The sequence below is a fragment of the Myotis brandtii genome, unplaced genomic scaffold, assembly GCF_000412655.1.
Source record: "Myotis brandtii unplaced genomic scaffold, ASM41265v1 scaffold178, whole genome shotgun sequence".
NCBI classification, from domain to species: domain Eukaryota; kingdom Metazoa; phylum Chordata; class Mammalia; order Chiroptera; family Vespertilionidae; genus Myotis; species Myotis brandtii.
Window position 1 is genome coordinate 305,113 of NW_005356599.1, and position 9,234 is coordinate 314,346.

A 9,234-nucleotide genomic window follows, 5' to 3' on the forward strand; every position below is an offset into this window, starting at 1 on the left:
TCTGTAAAAAATCAATAAAATATATTAAAAATAAAAAAAAATATATAAAGTCAACCAAGTATCGACTTTAATTGCATCCATAAAACACCTGCGTTGCAGCAGTGGGGCTAGTGTTTGAATAGCTGGGGGACAGTAGCCTCACCAAGTTGACACATCAAACTGACCATCGCAACCATAGACATAATCAGTAATGAAACCACATAGCACGTTCGCTGGTGGTTAAGGTGGAAGGAAAGGTAGAGCAGGCAAGAGGGATCAGCAGTGTGAGGATGCGAAGGCCTCACAGAGGAGGTGGTGTTTGACCAAAGAACTGCAGGAGGTGAGGGGGCAAGCCACCACCAGTGGGAATCTGGGTTAAGAGTGATCCAAGGAGGGGCAGGGTGTGTGCAAAGGCCCTCAGGCAGTTATGTTCTTGAAGCATTCGTGGAACAGCGAGAAGAGAGTGAGAGGAGAGGTTCAGAGAGAGGCCCTGGTGAGGACTTTGGCTTCTACTCTGAGTGAGACAGACCGTAGGAGGGCTCCCTGCGGAGGAGGGATGTGAACTGACTTGGGTTTTAGTGGGATCACTTTTGTTGGGGGTGGAACGTGTACTCTAGGTCCTAGAGCAGTGACGGCGAACCTATGACACGCGTGTCAGAGGTGACACGCGAACTCATTTTTTGGGTTGATTTTTCTTTGTTAAATGGCATTTAAATATATAAAATAAATATCAAAAATATGTCTTTGTGTTTTACTATGGTTGCAAATATCAAAAAATTTCTATATGTGACACGGCACCAGAGTTAAGTTAGGGTTTTCAAAATGCTGACACGCCGAGCTCAAAAGGTTCGCCATCACGGTGCTGTCCTCTCCTCTGTTTTTACTCTTTTTACTTATGCTCTCCCCTCTGTCTGAAGTGCCATGTCCCCTGCATGTCACCAGACTGACTCTTGCTCCTTTAAAAAGACTCAGCTCAGCCCCTACCCTCATTCCATCCCATCCCAGGCTAGGAGACTTCCCTGGAATCCCGAGTCCCTGCCTGAGTCACCGTCCCAGTACTTAACCCTTTGACTGGACTTGGTGATTTCTCCCACTACCAGGGGTGGGCAAACTTTTTGACTCGAGGGCCACAATGGGTTCTTAAACTGGACCGGAGGGCCGGAACAAAAGCATGGATGGAGTGTTTGTGTGAACTAATATAAATTCAAAGTAAACATCATTAAAAAAAAGGGTACGGTTTTTTTTTTTTTAGTTTTATTCATTCCAACCAGGCCGGATCCGGCCCGCGGGCCGAGGTCAAGAACAGAAGCAGGGAGAGGGGTGAGGAGATGACTGCCACAGTCCTGGTGAGAGGAGTTGGGGGCCGGGGTGGCGTGGTCAGAATCTGGGTGTGGTCAGTACTTCGAGGGGAGCGCTGACAGGGTTTCCTATGGGTGTGTGACTTCCCTTCTGGACGTGATGAGGCGTCCACGTGGGGATTCCTTAGGCAGCTGTGTATGATGAGAGTGGAGTCTGTGAGAAAGGTTTGCATTTGTCAGAATGACTGCGAGGGGGAGGGGGAGGGAGGAAGGAAGGAGAGGAAAGGGACAGAGTGAAAGACACAAAGAAACAGAAAGCTAAACCCAAGAGAGATCTCAGCATGGTCAACAGATCCAAAACAGGGACTGCAGTTAGTGGAGCTACCTGTTCCATTTGCATAAAATTCTCCAGAGTGGCCCATTCCGGCCAGCCTCGGACATCAGCTTCAACCGACAGTCACAGCACACTAGACCCCTGGACCCTGACAGGAGCACAAATTCAATTTCGGAGTCTCAGGAGATAGTAGGCACCTGACCAGAGGGGGAGGTGGGATGGTGGGCACCCTGATCTGAGGGGGAGGGGAGATGGTGGGCACCCTGACCTGAGGGGGAGATGAGATGGTAGGCACCCTGACCTGAGGGGGAGGTGAGATGGTGGGCACCCTGACCGGGGGGGAGGGGAGATGATGGGCACCCTGACCTGAGGGGGAGGTGGGATGGGGGGCACCCTGACCTGAGGGGGAGGTGAGATGGTGGGCACCCTGACCGGGGGGGAGGGGAGATGATGGGCACCCTGACCTGAGGGGGAGGTGGGATGGGGGGCACCCTGACCTGAGGGGGAGGTGAGATGGTGGGCACCCTGACCGGGGGGGAGGGGAGATGATGGGCACCCTGACCTGAGGGGGAGGTGGGATGGGGGGCACCCTGACCTGAGGGGGAGGTGAGATGGTGGGCACCCTGACCGGGGGGGAGGGGAGATGATGGGCACCCTGACCTGAGGGGGAGGTGGGATGGGGGGCACCCTGACCTGAGGGGGAGGTGAGATGGTGGGCACCCTGACCGGGGGGGAGGGGAGATGATGGGCACCCTGACCTGAGGGGGAGGTGGGATGGGGGGCACCCTGACCTGAGGGGGAGGTGAGATGGTGGGCACCCTGACCGGGGGGGAGGGGAGATGATGGGCACCCTGACCTGAGGGGGAGGTGGGATGGGGGGCACCCTGACCTGAGGGGGAGGTGAGATGGTGGGCACCCTGACCGGGGGGGAGGGGAGATGATGGGCACCCTGACCTGAGGGGGAGGTGGGATGGGGGGCACCCTGACCTGAGGGGGAGGTGAGATGGTGGGCACCCTGACCGGGGGGGAGGGGAGATGATGGGCACCCTGACCTGAGGGGGAGGTGGGATGGGGGGCACCCTGACCTGAGGGGGAGGTGAGATGGTGGGCACCCTGACCGGGGGGGAGGGGAGATGATGGGCACCCTGACCTGAGGGGGAGGTGGGATGGGGGGCACCCTGACCTGAGGGGGAGGTGAGATGGTGGGCACCCTGACCGGGGGGGAGGGGAGATGATGGGCACCCTGACCTGAGGGGGAGGTGGGATGGGGGGCACCCTGACCTGAGGGGGAGGTGAGATGGTGGGCACCCTGACCGGGGGGGAGGGGAGATGATGGGCACCCTGACCTGAGGGGGAGGTGGGATGGGGGGCACCCTGACCTGAGGGGGAGGTGAGATGGTGGGCACCCTGACCGGGGGGGAGGGGAGATGATGGGCACCCTGACCTGAGGGGGAGGTGGGATGGGGGGCACCCTGACCTGAGGGGGAGGTGAGATGGTGGGCACCCTGACCGGGGGGGAGGGGAGATGATGGGCACCCTGACCTGAGGGGGAGGTGGGATGGGGGGCACCCTGACCTGAGGGGGAGGTGAGATGGTGGGCACCCTGACCGGGGGGGAGGGGAGATGATGGGCACCCTGACCTGAGGGGGAGGTGGGATGGGGGGCACCCTGACCTGAGGGGGAGGTGAGATGGTGGGCACCCTGACCGGGGGGGAGGGGAGATGATGGGCACCCTGACCTGAGGGGGAGGTGGGATGGGGGGCACCCTGACCTGAGGGGGAGGTGAGATGGTGGGCACCCTGACCGGGGGGGAGGGGAGATGATGGGCACCCTGACCTGAGGGGGAGGTGGGATGGGGGGCACCCTGACCTGAGGGGGAGGTGAGATGGTGGGCACCCTGACCGGGGGGGAGGGGAGATGATGGGCACCCTGACCTGAGGGGGAGGTGGGATGGGGGGCACCCTGACCTGAGGGGGAGGTGAGATGGTGGGCACCCTGACCGGGGGGGAGGGGAGATGATGGGCACCCTGACCTGAGGGGGAGGTGGGATGGGGGGCACCCTGACCTGAGGGGGAGGTGAGATGGTGGGCACCCTGACCGGGGGGGAGGGGAGATGATGGGCACCCTGACCTGAGGGGGAGGTGGGATGGGGGGCACCCTGACCTGAGGGGGAGGTGAGATGGTGGGCACCCTGACCGGGGGGGAGGGGAGATGATGGGCACCCTGACCTGAGGGGGAGGTGGGATGGGGGGCACCCTGACCTGAGGGGGAGGTGAGATGGTGGGCACCCTGACCGGGGGGGAGGGGAGATGATGGGCACCCTGACCTGAGGGGGAGGTGGGATGGGGGGCACCCTGACCTGAGGGGGAGGTGAGATGGTGGGCACCCTGACCGGGGGGGAGGGGAGATGATGGGCACCCTGACCTGAGGGGGAGGTGGGATGGGGGGCACCCTGACCTGAGGGGGAGGTGAGATGGTGGGCACCCTGACCGGGGGGGAGGGGAGATGATGGGCACCCTGACCTGAGGGGGAGGTGGGATGGGGGGCACCCTGACCTGAGGGGGAGGTGAGATGGTGGGCACCCTGACCGGGGGGGAGGGGAGATGATGGGCACCCTGACCTGAGGGGGAGGTGGGATGGGGGGCACCCTGACCTGAGGGGGAGGTGAGATGGTGGGCACCCTGACCGGGGGGGAGGGGAGATGATGGGCACCCTGACCTGAGGGGGAGGTGGGATGGGGGGCACCCTGACCTGAGGGGGAGGTGAGATGGTGGGCACCCTGACCGGGGGGGAGGGGAGATGATGGGCACCCTGACCTGAGGGGGAGGTGGGATGGGGGGCACCCTGACCTGAGGGGGAGGTGAGATGGTGGGCACCCTGACCGGGGGGGAGGGGAGATGATGGGCACCCTGACCTGAGGGGGAGGTGGGATGGGGGGCACCCTGACCTGAGGGGGAGGTGAGATGGTGGGCACCCTGACCGGGGGGGAGGGGAGATGATGGGCACCCTGACCTGAGGGGGAGGTGGGATGGGGGGCACCCTGACCTGAGGGGGAGGTGAGATGGTGGGCACCCTGACCGGGGGGGAGGGGAGATGATGGGCACCCTGACCTGAGGGGGAGGTGGGATGGGGGGCACCCTGACCTGAGGGGGAGGTGAGATGGTGGGCACCCTGACCGGGGGGGAGGGGAGATGATGGGCACCCTGACCTGAGGGGGAGGTGGGATGGGGGGCACCCTGACCTGAGGGGGAGGTGAGATGGTGGGCACCCTGACCGGGGGGGAGGGGAGATGATGGGCACCCTGACCTGAGGGGGAGGTGGGATGGGGGGCACCCTGACCTGAGGGGGAGGTGAGATGGTGGGCACCCTGACCGGGGGGGAGGGGAGATGATGGGCACCCTGACCTGAGGGGGAGGTGGGATGGGGGGCACCCTGACCTGAGGGGGAGGTGAGATGGTGGGCACCCTGACCGGGGGGGAGGGGAGATGATGGGCACCCTGACCTGAGGGGGAGGTGGGATGGGGGGCACCCTGACCTGAGGGGGAGGTGAGATGGTGGGCACCCTGACCGGGGGGGAGGGGAGATGATGGGCACCCTGACCTGAGGGGGAGGTGGGATGGTGGGCACCCTGACCTGAGGGGGAGGGGGGATGGTGGGCACCCTGACCTGAGCGGGAAGGTGAGGTTCAGGAAGCCCACCTTCCACGTGTACACTTCAGGGCACAATGGAACTCTGTGGGGTTCTAGGGCCGTCTTTAATGGACCTAATTTTTCTTGTTTCCTTTCCTTTTATTTTATTTTTTAAATATATTTTATTGATTTTTTTACAGAGAGGAAGGGAGAGGGATAGAGAGTTAGAAACATCAATGAGAGAGAAACATCGATCAGCTGCCTCCTGCACACCCCCTACTGGGGATGTGCCCACAACCAAGGTACATATATTTTTATTGACTTCAGAGAGGAAGAGAACGGAAGGGAGATAGAAACATCAATGATGAGAGAGAATCATTGATCAGCTGCCTCCTGCACCCCCCACACTGGGGATGGAGCCCACAACCCGGGGCCTGTGCCCTTGACCAGAAATGAACCTGGGACCCTCCAGTCTGTAGGCCAGTGCTCTATCCGCTCAGCCAAACCGGACAGGGCTATGGGCCTAATGTTTCTCCCCGGGCTCGATGTGGGCGGAGAGCTGCCCCGCCCCCTCCTTATCCTCTGGTGCTGGAGGGAGGGGGGAGGGGGGAGGGGTTCACTCTTAAGCATTTGCTGCTCTGCCTGACGTCCAGCCTCTGTCTCTCTCCCTGTTCTGTTCTAGAACACCCAGGGTGGGCGCACGAGGCCCGCGAGCAGAAGTCTGTGGTTGCCCTCCAGGCCCATGCTGTCCCTTGTCTGCCTGCCCCGGGTCCCGGAGGCTGCCTAGTGCTCTCCATCCCCCTGGCTCCCTAGTCTCTGGTTCATGGTAGGGACCCAAGGGGGGTGTTCTGGAGTCTGAGCAGCCCCCCTGCATCCTGTCTCCACTCACTGACACCTGCACCGCCCCATCCACTCACCTCTGTCCTGGCTCCCTGGCTCCCTGCTCAGCCTCCTCATTTAGCTCCAGGCTGATTTAGACCCCAATCGGTCCCTCGGCCCAGACTCCTGAGGCGCCGACGACACCCTGGATGCCCAGCGTGTCCTTTCCCAGGGCTGCCATAACAACACCGCACACTGGGCGGCTTAAGCGACAGACATGCATGCATTTCCTCACAGTCTGGAGGCCAGAGCTGGAATCCAGGCTGGAGGCGGGGCCGCAGTCCCTGGAAGGCTCTAGGAGAGGATCCTTCGTGGCCTCTTGCAGCCTCTGGCAGCCCCGGGCCTTCCCGGGCTGGTGGCAGCATCACTCTGATCTCCATCTCTGCCTCCCCTCTGGGTGCCTCTCCCCGCTTCTCCTAAGGACACCAGTCATGGTGGATCAGGGCGCACCATCCCAGTCTGACCTCATCGTAACTGATGGCGTCTCCACATGAGGCCGCCACCTGATGCGCTGAGGGGGAGGACATACCTTTTGGGGGAGGACAACATTCACCCCATAGCTCCGACCGAGCCTATCCCAGTATGACCTCATCGTAACTGATGGCATCTCCACGTGAGGCCACCTTCTGATGCGCTGAGGGGGAGGACATACCTTTTGGGGGGAGGACAACATTCACCCCATAGCTCCGACCGAGCACCTTATACTCGCCATATCCTAACGGGCCCCATGTCCCCAGCCACCTGGTGTCGCCTAGGCGTCTCCCGTCCCCTGGGTGTCCAGGGAGGCAGCCAGGGTGCGGTGGCTCCCGGAGAGTCTGGGCTGAGTGGGGCGTTGGGCCTAAATCAGGTGGAGCTCCCGAGAGGCGGCCGGGAGGGAGCCATCGGCCCGGGTGCGTGGAGCAGTGCAGGTGCGAGATGCTGGGGGAGATCAAGGTCAGGATAGATGACGCCATCAGCCCCTGCGGTGTCTGCAGCTCCTCCAGCCACCCTGCCGCTTAATTCTCTGTCAAATAAATGGCTTAATTCACACACACACACACACACACACACACACACACACACACCCCAAACCTGGCGACTACTAATTGTTTCTCTCTAGCCCTCTCTGCTGAACCCAGGACCCGGTGTCCAGCAGCCTCCCGGACGCTTCCCCTTGTGCCCCAGGCACTTCATGTCACCCACACCCCAGACCGCCCTCAGCACCCTCCGCCCTCCCTTCTGCAGGACTCACCGCACCCCTCCACCTGGCCTGTCCTGGCTGCTTGCTCTCTGTGACTGCTGCCCGCACTCTGTCACACTTGGGGCCTTTATTAAACTAGCAAACTCTCCTGTCACCCCACTGGAGGGGCCTTCCGCTTGCTGCCTGATGCAGCACCCCCTTCCCCCTGCTTCCTCCAGGGCACCCCACAACACCACAGCTGCACACCGCAGTTCTGTTTGGCTTAACTCGGGGGTCTCTGTCATGGGCAGAGCTGTGTTTCTGGAAAAGGACCAGTGATCGGAGGTCCTCCTGGGTCTTTGTCGATCTGTGTGACTGGTGTGTGTGTGTGAGGGGAGCCCGGGGAGGATTTCTGCGTCTGAGGGTGCACAGTGAAGGCCAGACTCACCAGGGTTAGCCTCTGTGATCTCACCTCTCACTCAGCTGGCTGGGTTCAGTTCCACCTCAGGGCCTTTGCACTTGCTGTCCCCTTTGCCAGGGATGCCCTCCCCCCAGATATTCTCTGCTTTTCGTTTTAAAAAATATATATATATTTACATTGATTTCAGAGAGGGAGAGGGAGAGAGAGATAGGAACATCAAGGATGAGAGAGGCCCTAGCCCAGGGGTGGGCAAACTTTTTGACTCGAGGGCCACAATGGGTTCTTAAACTGGACCGGAGGGCTGGAACAAAAGCATGGATGGAGTGTTTGTGTGAACTAATATAAATTCAAAGTAAACATCATTACAAAAAAGGGTACGGTCTTTTTTTTTTTAGTTTTATTCATTTCAAAAGGGCCGGATCCTTGCCCACGGCTGCTCTAGAGTGATGCTTTCTTAATGCAAATAACTCACCTGCATTGGCTTTAAGGTCTTCAGGTGTGACCATGACAACAAATCGGATTGCACGTTCATTTCGAAACATCTCGTAGGACCACCGACGGATAGACCGCATGCATTTCACTGCTGCAATGCCATTGTTGGCAATAAGAACCTGGGAGAGTTAGGGGATGGGAATTGGAGAGAAAAATAGAAAAAGCAAGCAATGATGGAGAGAAAGAGGTGAGACAATTTTTGTAAATCTATCTTATTTTGAAAAGGCAGATTTTCTATAGGAATTTGTAGGCTGCCTCCGCATGCCGCCCACTGGGGATCAAGCCCACAATCCAGAATCGAACCTGGAACCCTTCAGTCTTCGGGCCGACGCTCTAACCACTGAGCAAACCGGCTAGGGCAATACTCTCTGCTTTTCTCATTTCATTTGGACTCTGCTCAGATGTCACCTCCACCGAGAGGCCTTCCCTGACCACCGCATACGTAACAGCCTCTCCTTCACGCTCCATGCCTTTACCTGCCTTCTTTTCCGTCACCCCTGACATTGTGTATTTATTGATTGTCAGGCAACTCCCTTCCCCACTTGAGTGTCAGCTCCCTGAGGGCAGGGGTCTTGCCTGCTTTGCCCACTGCTGTACCCGCCCATGCCTCGACCAGTACCTGGCACAAAGTGGATGCACAATAAATGTTTGTGGACCAATGGAATAAAAGAACCTCTGATATTATATGCAGCGTTTTGTGCATATGTGTGTTTCCCTGGGCACCATGCTTTTTCTTTTAAAAAAAATATTTCATTGATTTTTTACAGAGAGGAAGGGAGAGGGATAGGGAGTTAGAAACATCGATGAGAGAGAAACATCGATCAGCTGCCTCCTGCACACTCCCTATTGGGTATGTGCCTGCAACCAAGGTACATGCCCTTGACCGGAATCGAACCCGGGACCCTTCAGTCCGCAGGCCGACGCTCTGTCCACTGAGCCAAACCGGTCAGGGCAGGACCATACTTTTTCATCACCTCTACAAGGGGGTCTGGCACCCAAAGTTTAAGAATTACCATAAAGATGGTCCTTGAAGACCGGTGGTC